Here is a 16,626-nt window from a genome sequence, read left to right on the forward strand (position 1 = left end):
ACTGTTTTAATAGGAACATATGACAGATTTTAGAATAAAACTAGCTATCATTTTAGTGGACTCAGAATTGAATGATGATAATATAAGAAATCGAGACATGAAAGAGGACGATAACAACACAGATGCCACAGAATGTATGATTCTAGATAGATCCCTGAAAATTTCAAAACATCAAATCATCAACAGAAGTTGAGCTCATCTCGTGGTTATTTATTCTTTCACCGTCTCTCAACCCAACAAACGATGATTTAATAGATGAACTTTGTTTGTTCATCGGTATGGTTGATGATGTCGATCTACTAGAGTAAGCCATATTTTTTATTTCATTTTGTATTCCAACAAATTACTTTGATGTCATTATAATTTACAGAATTTTGATTTACAGGAGCGAAGGGGTGAAAAGCTCTGATCCGTACCCTATTAGCTTAAATTTGAGACAAATTAAAAACATATTAAGCAATGATGAATACATGGATATTCATTGCTTTAATATGGCTGTGCGAATACTAGCGCGCCACGAAGTCCAGCTTCTCAGAGACATTCCATCTAACTATATGGATCTGAACTTTTGTGTAAGTTACTATAATCACGTACTACATTTTTTTCTCATTGCACTAATATTTTCTCATTCTTACTTTAGTCCATGTTCCACTATGCACGAGACTCAAGTCATCGTGAACATATGGAAATTGCTACATTGAAACGGTTGTTTTATAGCTGGCCTGACGGTAATGACTATCATATCTCTCAATGTGATATGGTAAGATTTTTTTTTCATTTGTAACAGTGCTTTACTTGGTCTTAATTAATATTCTATGTATTTCTAAATTATTTCATCATTGCAGATTTTATTTCCTTGGTATATGTTTGGGTTATTTCTATTGTTTGTCTTGGATCAAAATAGAAAAGTTGTCTCAATTTTCGATCCGATACCAATACCTACTTTCGGAAAGAATGTACTTAAAACCGTGGCCGACAATCTAAACTTTGCGCTTGAAGTTGCAAACCCTACATCAAGGATGATATCTCTAAATGGGAATGCATAGTTCCTGATGCTCCAACAAACTCACACTGGTATGAATATTTTAAATGCATTACAATATTAATTGATTCATTCAACGCACATTATGTGTTTATTTCATATATGCAGTGCCTTGTCTGGTTATTTGGTTTTTAATTACATGCACTCATTGTGCGATGGAAAGCTATATTTTCCCATACCTCAGGTGAGTATTTACACCATGCTTATTTGTATACACATTGCACATACAACTTGTTATAACAATGTTGTATAGTGCCAATGTAGGATGGTTTTCAACTGAGGAAGCAATTTTTGGTGCATATTTTAAAGCACGAAGAGAATGAAGCTCAAAACAATATCCCATACATTGAACGAAGCATCATTGATCGCATCTATAGATGGACCTTCATTGCTTCAAAAGATGGACCTTCTTAGTTGCGGTTTTTAGAATATGTTCTTGTAGCAATTATAATACAATTATTATGTGATAGTGAATTTTATGCGAAGACATGTTTATGATATGTGTGTTGGATCACAAATATGTTGCACTTTTTGAAAATACAATTTGAGTGACATGATAACATTTAGTAGCGATCTGAATTTTCTGTAAAAATTCTTTTAGTATTATATTATGTGAACATGTTTTGTTTGAGACGTGCGTTGCTCGTGCATGCTTACTAGTTTACAAAAAAAAGTTGAGCAGTCTTGTTACTTCGCAGGTGATCACTTTCCCTTCTCTCTCAATCGCATTTCACATGTCGCAGTTGACCGGTCAACCATTGACTTAAAAAAACAAATCACAAAAAATAAAAAAAAGTTGATGATATAAAAAATGTTCACATATTTTGAAAAAAGTTCACTAACTCTAATAAAGTTCACAATTTTTAAAAAGTTTATAAAATTTGAAAAAGAATAATAAATTTTCCAAAAAAGTTTATCAAATTTCTCCAAAAAGGTCATCAATTTTGAAAAAAGTTCAGTGAATTTGAAAATTTTCATCTAATTTGAAAAAAAGTTCATCAATGTTGGAAAAAAATCATTGACTTTGAAAAAAGTGCATCAATTTTGAAAAAAAATAACTTCATTGATTTTAAAAAAACAGGAAACAGCGAAAAGAAAACAGACAAAAAATAGAAATAAAAAGAAAATAGAAAAAAAAGAATCGGGAACTGAAAAAAAGGAAGAAAACTGGTTCCAGAAAACAAGTAGGGGCTGGAAGAATGGGCCGACAACCAACTGGGACTAGCAAAGCGACGAGGGCCGTGTGCGACCGCTACCAAATACTCCCTTCGTTCTTAAATATAAGTCTTTTTAGACATTTTAAATAGACTACAACATACGGATGTATGTAGACATATTTTAGAATTTAAATTCACTCATTTTACTATGTGTGTAGTCATTTGTTAAAATCTCTAAAAAGACTTATATTTAGGAACAGAGGGAGTACATTGTATTTGGTGCTTAAAGGGACATAAAGGAAACACTGATACATAGTGGGCGCCCTATGTCTCGTTTATAGCCCAACGCGCGAGGGTTAGGCCAGAGCATCTCTAGGCTCATCAGCTATTAAGTGTGCTTGTCTCAAAAAAAAATCTATTAAGTGTGCGGGGATATCTGACCCCACATCTCTCGAGGAACTAGCTTGTCGAGAAGCTTTGTCTCTGGCTACTTAAATTTGTCACATGTGATAATATCTTTGGACTGTCAAGAAGTTGTTACGAACATCAACAAGGGCATGGGAGGTTTATATGCAAGCATTGTCAGAGAGATCAAGGCGACATCTACACAATTTGCAGCTTACTCCTTCAGCTTTGAGGGCGTGATTCTGTGACTCCTTGATACTCTGGACGTAAATTGTATTCCAATGTATTTGGACTATGATCATTAAATAAAGTGTGTTTAGACTAAATAAAAGGTAGTCCAGAGCATCTTTTTGTTCTTTTTTTGCACATTCTTTGTTTTTTGTTTTCTTTTTACTTTTTTTCCAAATATTCTAATGTATATATTATAAAAAACACATTACATCAAAAAATTTAAAAATATTTCTCATGTATACAAAAAATATACAATGCGCACGAAAATAGTTCAGCGTGTATTAAAAAATAAAGAATTAGAAATAATATTGATCAATATTTGAAATTTTTAATCACACATTTATTGAAAAATGTAAAATGTCTATAGAAAATATGTTTCCCATCTATACGAAAAATTACAGAATGTGTATCAGAAAATTTGATCATGTAATTAAATTCTGTTAATGTGTATAAAAAATGTTCCTGGTGAATAAAAAAATAAAAAAGTGTATGGAATGAGAGATGAAAACTAGATTTTTGACAAAAAGCTAATCATGTATTCCAAAAATTTATATGCGGTTTGTAAAATCCTCTATTACCATAATAAAATGTTCAATGTTTGTTTGAGAAAAATTTGACCATGTATACGAAAATTTTGACCATAATAACGTGTTCATAACATGTTCTTAAGAAGAAAAAACTGTACACCATATATTTGAGAAATATACAATCAGTATCAAAAGAATGTTTCACGTGTCCACTGAAAATGTATAAGAAATTAAAAAAGAAAAAACAAAGGAGAAACAAAAGAAAACTAAATAAACAGAAAAGATAAAAAAGAAACAGGAAACAAGGAAACTGGGGGAAATCTGTGGGAGAAAAGAAAAGAAAAGAAGAAAAAACAGAGAAGCCTGAGAAAGAAATAAAAAATTAAAGAAAAGAAAAAGAAAAAAAACCAATATAACCAGGAATAAAACGGCGAAGAAACAAAAACAAACAAAGAACCCCATCAAGAAACAAAAACCGTAAGAAAAACAAAAAGAAGAGAAAAACAGAGAAGAAAGCAACATACACAACTGTCGGCGAACGAGCGAGCGGTAAGAACGGGCAAGCACGTGCGAGCATGTGCTAAGAATGGACTGGCCCAGTACTGTACAACACTCAAAAAATCTTCAGATGAGCCAGACGCCAGTAGCGGGGCGCATAGTGGCGCCCTAAATTTGGCCGAGCAGCATTTGGTTCAAAAGTGAAATTTATCAAAAAAAAGTTGACGATAAGAAAAACAATGAGAGAGAGAACGAACCACTTACCGCCGGGGAATGAACATGGCTAGCCACTGAAGTGCATGAGCATTTGTCTACATATAGGTAGCGAGGGCACATAAGAGCCATTAACAGCAACAGATCTAAACATGCTTTGAAACTAGAAATGAAAATTTTCTTTTACAAAAGGAAATAGTGATATATTTTTTGAAACGCGGACATTTTCAGATTTGTGAAAAACAACTAAAACTCAAACATTTTTAAAACATGAACAGTTTTTTAATTGGTGAATAACTTTTGGATAACATGAACATTTTTTGAAATTTCAAAGAAATCCAAACACGGACAGTTATTTTAAATATGGACATTTTCTGAAAATGGAAAACTTTTTTGGAAACTCCAAACAAAATTTAAAAAGCTAGCCTTTTTGGATCTGTGAATAATTTGTGGAAATGGGGACATTTTTTGAAAATCAAAAAAATTAGAACTTGTGAACATTTTGCAGATTTGCAGGCATATTTTTCAAAAAAAAAGATTTTTTGAAAATTTGAGCATATACTTTTTTTAAGTTTGTTAAAACATGTTCGATAAAAAATAAAATAGGAACACTTTCTGAAACTGTGAACATTATTTGGAAAATATGAAGAATTATAGAAAACACGAACAGGTTTTGGAAATTTCAAACATTATTTTAAAACAGAACAATTTCTTAGTTAACTAAAAAATGTAAATAATGAAAAATCTAATATTTTAATCATAAACATTTGTTGAAATCATAAACAAATTTTGAAACAAGAACATTTTTGAAAACTCCAAACTATATTGGAAATTTTGAAACCGGGTCTGAGGATAAAAATAAATTTGAAAAATAGGAAAAAAATAAACGAAAAATTTAATAAGAAACAGAAAAAATGAAAAGAAAGAAACGGAAAAATAAAAACAAGATAAACAGAAGTTGGCCGGCCTTGTCGGGGCCCCCCCTGTGCGGAGCCCCGATAAGTTGTCGTTGTGTGCGGCAAATATTGTTTTCTGGTACTCTAGCTATAAGTGAGATATATGGTTTGAGAGACACGCACCCGATAGCTTAGACCATCACTTAATAACCATCCATTGTTTTTATGCTAAAGAAATAAAGGCCCAAGGCCAGTTTGATAAAGGAAATAACGGTTCGGCTTCTTGTTTATGGAAACACAGAGCAACTAGCTCTACTAACTTGTGATTGAATGGTTAGATGGATAGTGGTATTATCAGTTTATTAGGGTTTAAGTCCTGATGTTCGCATTTATTATATATTTATTTCATAATTTTCGACGATGCGCGTTCAGTAAGAGAAGATGTTTCTGTCGACTGCAAGACGCTACGATGACTTCATAAAATCTTAAGATAATATGTCAGCTCAATCTTTCAAAAGTGCTTATAGAAATAAAGTGTGGATGTATCCGTTATGAGTATATGCACGTAGCACTGCTTCGATGGCACCTTCGGCAGGTGGGGCGAGGTTGCTCCGTGCTCGCAAGTACCTGGGCTGGATGTACAAATGACAGAGCGAAACGGTCGTTTAGAAGAGATTTAACTTTTAGGTGTTTATACGTGTCCCTCCCGTGCTAGTCATGGCGTGCCGTGCCGTCGTATGTTGGCCATGCGACTCGACCGCACAAGGGCAGCGGCCAACAGTTGCATCCAAACTTTCCAACCGACTCAACTTGTTCGTTCTTTGATCGGCTACGTAATCTAATCCATCGTGAATGGCCAAGGTCGATCTTTAAAATGAGGAGGACCCCGGTCTTTGCATCTGGATGATGCATGTGGTCACTTTATTAATTATTCATACAAGACTGTACAAAGTCATACAATAGTAAGACTAAAGCCATTATTTAGGCAACATCTGTCGCTACTTCTAACCAATTAATGAAGGGGCGCTGATAGTCTGGGTCTAATACCAAACAGACCTCGCATCCAAACCTAACATTTAAGACTTGAGGTCCCAACCAGGACGCCTGCCCGGTATGGGGCACCCACCAGTCCGGCGCACTCCTCAACCAGGACGCTTGCCGAGTATGAAGCCGCCATAGCCACCTGCCACCAATCCATCTTCAGTGTTGTACTGTTGCATCAACCTTGCCCGATCTCGCTGCCGTCGACGCCACCATGGCGTTAGACAGCTCCACCGCCCTGCGCTCGTCCATCAACACATGTCCATCACCAGGACTCCGCTGCTCCATGCTGCCGAGACCTGCCGTCGTCGACACGGTAGATGCCACACCGCACCACCTACGGCACCATGAACCATCCGTGCACACGCGCGCACACCCTTCGTCTCAATGCCCAAGACGGCGCCTCCAAGGAGGTAACGACGTCATGACGCCGCCGCCGCCCATTCACGTAGAACTAAGGTTTTCACCCGGGCACATACAGAGGAGGGAGTAGGGGGAGTAGACCTCGCCGTCGCCACCAAGGAGGGAAATGACGTTGAGAGCGTCATCGACAACGTGGCCGCCGCCGTCGGCTAGAGGTTTCCCCTGGACAAGCTCCCACCCCGGCACCCACCGGGCCAGCCAAGAACATCATCGCCGGAGATCAGGGCTGTTAGACTATGTATAGCTTCTGTACCTATGTACGTATATTGTACGTATTATAACACAACCATTACATATAATGAGATAAGCCACCCCTAGAGGGTTGTGCTGGTTCCCAAAACTTATTGTCTTACATGGTATCACGCTAGGTTACGATCGCTTCCGCTTCTAAACCCTAATACCCGCACCACCGCCGCAGCCGCCGCCGCCTTCACCGCCGCCGCCGTGCCACCGATCGCGCCGCCGCCATGTCGAGCGCCGCCACCACCGGTTCCACTGCTGCGGGCTTCCTCCCGGCCTCTCTTGCGGCTCTGCTCAACCTCCCGCTCGATGTCGTCTCCGTTCCGGCTCCGATCGGGACAAGGAGCATCGGCTCCGTCTTCTCCACGCCGCCGGCGCCCTCGCTCGGGCGTGACCTCGTGATCCACACCGTGGCGCCGCCGTCCGCACCGGCCGCGAGGTTTGCGGCGCCCGCCCTGGCTGCGGTCCCGCCTCCTCCCGCATCGGCTTCGGTGCCTCCGGCTGCCTCCATGGTGTTTGCACCCCAGGCAGCCTCCTCGATGGGATCGTCTTCGCCGCCGCCGTTTCACTTCGGTCATCTCATCACCATCAAGCTCTCCGCCGACAACTACATCTTCTGGCGTGCGCAGGTTCTCCCGCTCTTGGGGAGTCACTACCTGCTATGCTACGTCGACGGATCGCTTTCCTGCCCACCCGCGCTGGTAGACAGCGTGCACGGTCCGGTCTACAATCCGGCCCATCGCGTCTGGACGGGGCAGGACCAGGCGAACCTCTCCTCCATCCAGGGGTCGCTCTCGCCGGCAGTTGCCGGCCTTGTTGTCTTCGCGAAGACGTCTCATGAGGCCTGGACCATCCTTGAGCGCACCTTTGCAGCGCAGTCCCAGGCTCGTGTCTCTGCACTCCGTCGTCAGCTTGGAGAGTGTCAGAAGCTTGACTCCACTGCCACTGAGTTCTACAACAAGGTCAAGGGCCTCGCCGACACATTGGCCTCCATTGGACAGCCCCTCACCGACTCCGAGTTCAACTCGTTTATTATCAATGGTCTTGATGAGGAGTATGATGCCTTAGTCGAGATCATCAACGAGCGGGGCAACTCGACACCCATGTTGGCACACGAGGTTTTCTCTCGGCTTCTTCTCACTGAGCAACGGGTCGAGACTCGCCGCACCAGGGGCACTGGCTCCCTCTCGGCCAACGTCGCCACCAAGGGTGGCCGCTCTTCTTCATCACCCCGATCTCCCTTGGGGTTGCCACCGTCGCCCACCTCGCCCCCCCACCTACTGCGACCTTACCGGGGGCTGGCGGTCCACGTGTGTGTCAGCTTTGTGGCCGTGATGGGCACTGGGCCTCCAAGTGTCATAAGCGCTTCCAGCGAAGCTTCCTTGGTCTTGGCAATGACGGCAAAGATACACGCAACAATGCCCGTCAGGTCGCCATGGCTGATCGTCCCGCGCCACAGAAGCACCAGGGACACACTCAGTCCTACTCCATCGATCCACACTGGTACATGGACTCTGGGGCGACAGAGCATCTGACCAGCGAGATGGGGAAGCTTCACACTCGTGAACCCTATCATGGCTCCGACAAGATCCACACCGCCAATGGAGCAGGTATGCACATCTCTCATATTGGTCAAGCATCTCTTCCCACTAGACATGCCAATAGGAGTCTTCAGCTTCGCAATGTTCTTCGAGTTCCATCTGTGACCCGTAATCTTCTTTCAGTTCCTAAACTCACCTGTGATAATAATGTGCTTTGTGAATTTCACCCTTTTGATCTTTTTATTAAGGACCGGGGCACGAGGGACATTCTTCTTAGTGGGCGGTTGTGCCAGGGCCTCTACCGTCTGGAGCATCCTGGCGTCGCTCGCGTTTTCAGTGGAGTTCGGGTCTCTCCGTCACAGTGGCATGCTCGTCTTGGTCACCCGGCCCCACCTATTGTCCGTCATATTTTGCGTCGTCATGAACTTCCTAGTTTGTCTAGTAATAAAGATGTAGCAGTGTGTGATGCTTGTCAGCAGGGGAAGAGTCATCAACTTCCTTTTTCGGAGTCCAGTCGTGAGGTGAAACATCCTTTAGAACTTGTGTTTTCAGATGTATGGGGTCCTGCTCAGACTTCTGTCAGTGGTCATAATTACTATATCAGTTTCGTTGATGCTTATAGTCGCTTTACCTGGCTTTACCTTATTAAACGCAAATCTGATGTGTTTGACATTTTTGTTCAGTTTCAAAAACATGTTGAACGTCTTCTCAAGCACAAAATTGTTCATGTCCAGTCGGACTGGGGGGGCGAGTATCGCAACCTCAACTCCTTTTTTCAGTCGCTTGGGATAGCTCATCGTTTAGCATGTCCACATACACATCAGCAGAATGGTTCAGTCGAACGTAAGCATCGTCATATTGTTGAAGCTGGTCTTACTCTTTTGGCCCATGCATCTGTTCCGTTTCGGTTTTGGAGTGATGCTTTCACCACTGCATGCTTTCTCATCAACCGTACTCCTACTCGTGTTTTAAACATGAAGACTCCCATTGAGGTTCTCCTTAATGAATAACCTGATTATACCTTTCTCAAGGTATTTGGATGTGCTTGCTGGCCGCATCTTCGTCCATATAACAAGCGCAAGCTTGAGTTTCGTTCTAAGAAGTGTGTTTTTCTTGGCTATAGCTCTCTTCATAAAGGTTACAAATGTCTTCATGTTCCCACTAATCGTGTCTATATATCTCGGGACGTCGTGTTTGATGAGCATGTTTTTCCCTTTGCCAACCTTCCTGTGTCCACTGTCGAACCACCATCCCTGCATTCATCCTCTGTTGCTTCTGACCAATTTGATGATGTTGCATACTCTCCTTTGCTATTACCTAACCATGGTGCAGGAACCGGACGTGGAGCTCGTTTGGAGCTGTTGGAGGATTCACCATCATCATCGTCGTCTTCTGGTGGGCACGTCGATCGCCCTATGTTGCATGGCATCGATTCGCGTGCCCATGCATGGTCACCCGACGAGCCCGTCGCGCCGAGCATCTCCACTGCTCGGTCCGCTACGCCAGCGATCGCCGAGTCTCCAGCGGCTCGGCCTTTTTCGCCAGCGGCCGCCGAGTCGCCCGCGGCTCGGCCCGTCACGCCGTCTTCGCCCGCGGCTCGGGTTCTCACGTCGCCTTCATCAGCGGATCGGCCCGCGACACCGGCCGCGCCACGGCCCACTATGTTGAGCTCGCCATCGGCCCGGTCTGTGATGCCGGAGTCGCCAGCTGCTTCGTCTGCTCTGCCGGTTTCACCGGTGGGCCGGCCTTCTTCGCCGACCGAGTCCGAGGCTACCGTGACTGGCTCCTCGTCACCGGCTGACTCGTCAACGTCGCCGTCCTCCAGCCCGTTGCCGGCTGCTCCGTCGACCTCGGTGGTTCCTGTGTCTCGACCACATACACGCAGTCGCAGTGGCATTTTCAAACCTAAGGAACGTACGGATGGTACGGTTGCTTGGTTGGCTGCTTGTTTGGCTGCTGCTGTTGCGGATCCATCTTCTGAGCCTCGCTCATATCAGGCTGCCCTGCGCATTCCACATTGGCGAGAGGCTATGGAGCAGGAGTTTCATGCTCTTCTTCGTAACAAGACATGGACTCTCGTTCCTCCACCACCACGGGTAAATGTTATTGACTCAAAATGGGTATTCAAAGTGAAGAAGCACTCGGATGGATCTATTGAGCGTTACAAAGCGCGACTTGTTGCTCGCGGCTTTCGGCAGCGTCATGGTCTTGACTATGAGGACACCTTCAGTCCTGTCGTCAAGCCTACCACTATTCGGCTTCTTCTCTCCATTGCTGTTTCTCGTGGTTGGTCACTTCGTCAACTTGATGTGCAGAATGCTTTTCTACATCGATTTTTGGAGGAAGAGGTTTATATGAAACAGCCGCCTGGTTTTTCTGATATGATCATCCTGACTATATCTGTCGTCTTTCCAAAGCACTATATGGTTTGAAGCAAGCTCCTCGTGCCTGGCATGCCCGCCTTGCCTCTGCCCTTCGTGCTCATGGGTTTGTGCCGTCTACTGCTGACACTTCATTATTTCTTCTACAGAAGCCAGAAGTCACTATGTATCTTTTGGTCTATGTCGATGATATTATCCTTGTCAGTTCTTCTCAGTATGCTGCTGATGCTCTTGTCTGCTCTCTTGGTGCTGATTTTGCGGTCAAAGATCTTGGGAAGCTTCACTACTTTCTTGGAGTTGAGGTCACTTCTCGTGCTACTGGTCTTGTCCTTACGCAGAAGAAGTACTCCTTGGAGTTGTTACAAAGAGCCGGCATGCTGAAGTGCAAACCGACCACCACACCCATGTCGTCTACCGACAAGATAACAGCTGTTGATGGTGAGCTTTTGTCTCCTGCGGATGCCACAGAGTACAGGAGCATTGTTGGTGGACTTCAGTACTTGACGATCACGAGACCAGATATCTCTTATGCTGTTAACAGGGTTTGTCAGTATCTTCAGGCTCCCAGAGATACTCATTGGGTTGCTGTTAAACGCATTCTTCGTTATGTTCAGTTCACTCTGACATTTGGTATGCATATTCGGCCGACTTCCTCTCGGGTCCTTTCGGCCTTCTCTGATGCAGATTGGGCTGGTAGCCCAGATGACAGGCGATCCACGGGGGGTTATGCAGTATTCTTTGGCTCTAATTTGATCGCCTGGAGTGCTCGGAAACAGGCTACTGTGTCACGTAGCAGTACTGAAGCTGAGTACAAGGCTGTGGCTAATGCTACTGCAGAGATTATTTGGGTGCAGTCTTTGCTTCAGGAGTTGGGTTTGTCTCAACCACAGCCTCCTATTCTTTGGTGTGATAACATCGGTGCTACATACCTTTCTGCAAATTCAGTATTTCATGCCCGAACGAAACACATTGAAGTTGACTATCACTTTGTACGGGAACATGTATCACAGAAGCAACTCCAGATCAAGTTTATCTCATCTAAGGATCAACTTGCAGACATCTTCACTAAGCCTTTACCACTGCCACAGTTTGAGGCTTGTAGGCGCAATCTTACCCTTCTCAGTTCTTTAGAAAGTGGCTAAGATTGAGGGAGGGTGTTAGACTATGTATAACTTCTGTACCTATGTACGTATATTGTACGTATTGTAACACAACCATTATATATAATGAGATAAGCCACCCCTAGAGGGTTGTGCTGGTTCCCAAAACTTATTGTCTTACAAGGGCCAGCTGATGGGGAGAGCCGCGTGCAAAGATGATCCGCAACGGATCTGACGAGAGGGGCACGGGGAACCACCTCACGCCATGACCGCTAGCGTATGACGACTCTGGGGTCGTCGGGATCCGGCCGCCCGACCAGTGAGCCGCCGTGTGACCATCAGGTCAACGGAGTCCGCAAGTCCTCCGGCCGGCAGATCCGCGATGATGGCGCCTACCGATGGACTCCCGTACCACACGCCTTGCAGATCCGTGCCGCAAGGCCGTCGCCCAAGCACCACGCTGGAGCATAGCCACGATCTGCCGGCCAGAGCAGTGTGACAGACAACTCTAGCGAAGCCTGAGCCCACATCCCACGCGCCTCCGCGCGCGAGCCGCGTGCTCACCGCGCCCACTGTGGCCGTCTCGCCACGGTGACTACCACCTCCTCGGCTAAGCGCCCCGCAGCAGCCATGGCGTCGCGAGATGGGATGAACGGGCCCCGTCGCCGCCGACGCCACGCGGGCTTTGCCCAGCGGCGGCGAGGAAGAGAAGGCTGGATAGGTAAGTTCTGGCGGCGGCGGCTAGGTTACGTCCGGGTCGCCCGCGGGGGAGACGACACGGACGTCTCGCAATACAAAATGATGAAGTGAAACACTTGAATCGGCCATGGTCGATCTACTCAGGGAAACACGGCAACTATATAGTAGTCATCGACTCACCATAGGCCAAGGCAGCGGAGAGCTGTTGCATCTACTTTTACTCGTTCTTTGATCTTGTACGTGATCAGATCCATTGTGAAAGGGCCAAGGTTTATAGTAGTGCATCAACTGGGATTATTCATCGGGTGCTAAGGGACGGAGGAGGAAGACGCGACGCGTGGTTGAACAACTCAAAGCCTAAAGAGTAAGCGCAACCGCGTGCTTGCTCACTAATCATATGTCACGCCCTTTGCTTATTCTCCTCTCACTCGTTGACGTTGCTCTCGGCCGACTCCGTCAGCCCACACAAGTCAGCTCCTTTCATCGTCCTCTGCTTATTAATGCCAATGCAGATTCATCAGCACTAATCACCCCGTGATCCAGTCCTCTCTTAGCGCCTCTAGTCCACCCTCAGCGCCTCCGGCGTCCCGTCCCAGGTTTGTGATGCTTAATGCTAATCGAGATATATACACTTATTAGTTTCTGTCTTTCTGATATGTTTCTCTGCGAATGGATGACATGAATGAATCTTTCAGAGTTTTGTTACCTTGCTGTGTTACATCTTCTCTCTTGAGCTTGGTTACGTGCCGCCAACCCTGATTCAGCCGTGTCCCACTGCACTCCATCATGGATAGTCATGAATATAGTGAGCTGGAGAGGGCGTCAGGTGACAAAAGCATGGGTCCAATCGTCATTCCTTACTCGGTTTTCAAGGCCATCACAAACAATTTCTCTGCTGATCAACTAATCGGCAGTGGTGGGTTTGGAGTGGTTTACAAGGTACGTGCACCCTTAGGCTCACACCTGCGCTCACAGTCATAACCTGGCACGCTGATAATTGTGCTGTGAACTGCAGGGTACGCTTCGAAATGGTATGATGGTTGCTGTGAAGAAACTTCGTAATGAACAGTTGGAGGTTCTCTCACAAAATTTCGACAGTGAGGCCGATTGTCTCAAAAAGGTCAAGCACAAAAATATAGTACGGTTTCTAGGACACTGCTCTAACACGCAAATGGTGCCGATGCTATATGAAGGAAAAGAAGTCTTGGGAGTAGAACGAGAAAAGTTATTATGCTTTGAGTACCTAAGTAAAGGGACCCTCGACAAGTATTTCAAAGGTAGGATCAGTCACATACTCCTACACTCCTACTTGTCATTTTTATGCAGCATATCCTTGATGTCTATTTTTATTTTTTCCATCTTAAACGGAAGTTTGGACATTTTGCTTATGCAAAGTGTACACATAGTGAAGAAGCAGGTGTCTCTGCTTTTTTTTTACTGAACATGCGTATACTTGATTTGCACATCGTGCAATCAACCAAGTTGCGTGTTTCTCCTTCTGTTGCACTGCTCTTCTGATGGCATAATAACAAATTAAAAATAACTATTTCTTGTATTTTATATGCATCACAGAATGCGAACCTGAGTGGTCTACGCGATATCAAATAATCAGGGGGATATGCGAGGGCCTGCACTATCTTCACCGCCACCAGCAGCGCATTATTCATATGGACCTCAAACCTTAGAATATACTATTGGACGATTATATGGTACCTAAAATAGCGGATTTTGGTCTATCCAGGCGGTTACCTGAAAGCCAAAGCCTGATTATTACCAAAAAAAACGAGCAGGAACACCGTAGGCTACATAAGTCCATTTTTTTCGACATCATACAGCACTTCTGCATACCCATTTATTCATCAATCAATCACTACATCAATTTTCATGCAGGGGATATTTGGCACCGGAATTCATAAACAGAGTGAAATGACATTGAAGACGGACATATATAGTCTAGGGGTTATAATCATAAAGATTATGATGGGACTTAAACTTGACGAGCGCCCCAACCTTGACGAGGTAAAATCATTTAAATTACCATTTCAAGATACTGGCAACTCTTTTTGAATCTAAATTATTTGATATTCAACACTTCTTATAACTACATGTTCTGGTTCCCTATTTGAAAGTGCTACCCCGGATCAAACTCTTAACACACTATGATTGTGAATTGCATAGGTGCTGGAAAGTTGGAAGAACACGTTTGGTACATCACAGAGCCATACACTATTAGAACAAGTAAAAGTATGTGCTGAGATATGGATAGATTGCACGGATGATAACCCACTGAAGCGACCTACAATAGGGGATATTATCTGTAGGCTTAATGGAATAGATATTTCAAACTCGTCTAGCACTTCATCAACTCTGATAAATGGAGTAAATATTTACCCTCTCGAGCTCTGCTTTCCATTCGAGGCAGGAAAACGTATCGAATGCCCACTGAGCATAGCTAACATGACAGATCGTTATGTGAACTATTGGGCTGCACCCCAGTTCCCCAATATGTATACTCCTTGTAAGCACGAACTCGTGAACGAAATCCGTACTGGAACCAACAATCTGGACCCAATGTCAACTGGCTCTTTCAATGTGACAATGCTGGAGCAACAACAACCGCCATCAGACGCGGGCATGTTTAAGATAGTAATGATCGCCATGGGGAGCAGGAACGACCTTAAAAAGCTGAAGTCATCCATAGGCGATGAGCCCAAAATTGATGGCGAATTATTGAAGCGAGTCAAAGAGGTAGGGGGCGAGGAGCATACAGCAATGTTGAGGGCCGTCATCTGCCTACCAAGTGAGGAGGGAGTGGCCCCCAAGGTGAGTTCTGCATATCAAGTAATCCCTCTGTCTCAAAATAAATGTCTCAACTATAACTTTATAGACGAATACGCGACATGAGCACGCCCGCGATGAGCGACCGCGCGGCGCCGCTGCCGGGCTGACCTCCTTCCTCCGACCTCCCCTGCCTCCGGCGGCCCCGGATCTGGAAGCTCTGCCCCGTCTGCTCACCGCCCGTCCCAACTTCGCTGCTCGTCGTGCCCGAGCAGCCCGTGTGGTAGCTGCGGGCAGCCGCGTCCGCGACGGCCCCATGTCCGCGACGGCTGCTCCGTCATCGTCGGCCGCTTCAGCCCCGTCGCTCACCGCCCCTGCTCTGGCCGCCGCGCTCGTCGCGGCCTTCCTCGCCGGACGGAAGGCTAGCCCGGCCGTGCAGGGACGCCTCGGCTCCGCGCCGAGCAACCAACCTCCGCCGCCCGCCGCCCCCGTCCACCTTGTCGCGGCCCCCGCGCCCCTCCACCAGCCCCCACCGGCGACGGCCACATTGCCAGCGCCTCCGACCCCGCTCCCGCGGCCACTGCCTCTGGCCTGTCGGCACCAGGTTGGAGAACGGCGGCCGGCAGGTCTCCCGCCCGCGCTCCTCGAAGGCTGCAGCGGCTTCCGCTCTGGCCGCAGCGGCGAGCTCTCTGGCTCAGTTGTCCGTCACCCCCTGCTCTGCCGGCGCCGCCTTCGACAACCTGCTGAAGCCACCGGCGACAAGCCCCATCTGTCCCCCACCGCTCGATCTAGATCAGGCGGATCTGGATCCCGTCTCTCGACCGGTTCCGGCTATGCTCGGCTCAACGCATGTCTCCCGTTGCTTCGTCATCCATGGCGAGGGGGGAGTGGTGGCTTCTCTGGACGTAGTGCCTACTGCTTCAGCTCTACTCACCACTGTTGCAGGCGAAGGGCCCATTGTGCAAGCGCCTCCAGTGCGTCCGGGCTGGGGAAATTGGCGAGGATGTTTCGACCGAGTGGCGGTGTCAACAGTTCCTATGGCTCCATGCGGGGATGCTTTGGGAGGTTGGCAGCTCGTCTCGAGAGGGCGCCGCTCGGCTCCTGCTGCTTTTCGTCGCCTTGTTGTCAATGTGCGGCGTCCCCCTCCGACGTGGTTGAGAGACAGGTGTTTTCGGTGCCTCTATCGAGGTCACCGAGCATACTCTTGTAGGGATCCAATTCGATGCAAGGATTGTCTTCGATCCGGCCACATCCCTCGCTTCTGCCATGTTGAGAAGCTTGTCCATGCTTCGCCACTCCAATGTCCTGCTCCACCACCTGCATCCACCGATGAAGTCTCCATGACAGATGTGCAGTTCCAACCTATCTCGACTGAGCAAGTTGGGTTGGCGGAGGAGACCGAGCTGCTTCGCATTGAGCTTCATGTCTGCCTAGTGCGAGCCGGGAGTGTTTTG

General features: G+C 46.1%; 1 pseudogene; it reads left to right on the forward strand.

The window, feature by feature from the left end:
- Positions 1-12,942: 12,942 nt before the first annotated feature.
- LOC123101215 (uncharacterized) lies at positions 12,943-16,330 on the forward strand (annotated as a pseudogene).
- Positions 16,331-16,626: the final 296 nt, after the last annotated feature.

This window comes from Triticum aestivum, chromosome 5A (genome assembly GCF_018294505.1).
Source record: "Triticum aestivum cultivar Chinese Spring chromosome 5A, IWGSC CS RefSeq v2.1, whole genome shotgun sequence".
Taxonomy (NCBI): Eukaryota; Viridiplantae; Streptophyta; class Magnoliopsida; order Poales; family Poaceae; genus Triticum; species Triticum aestivum.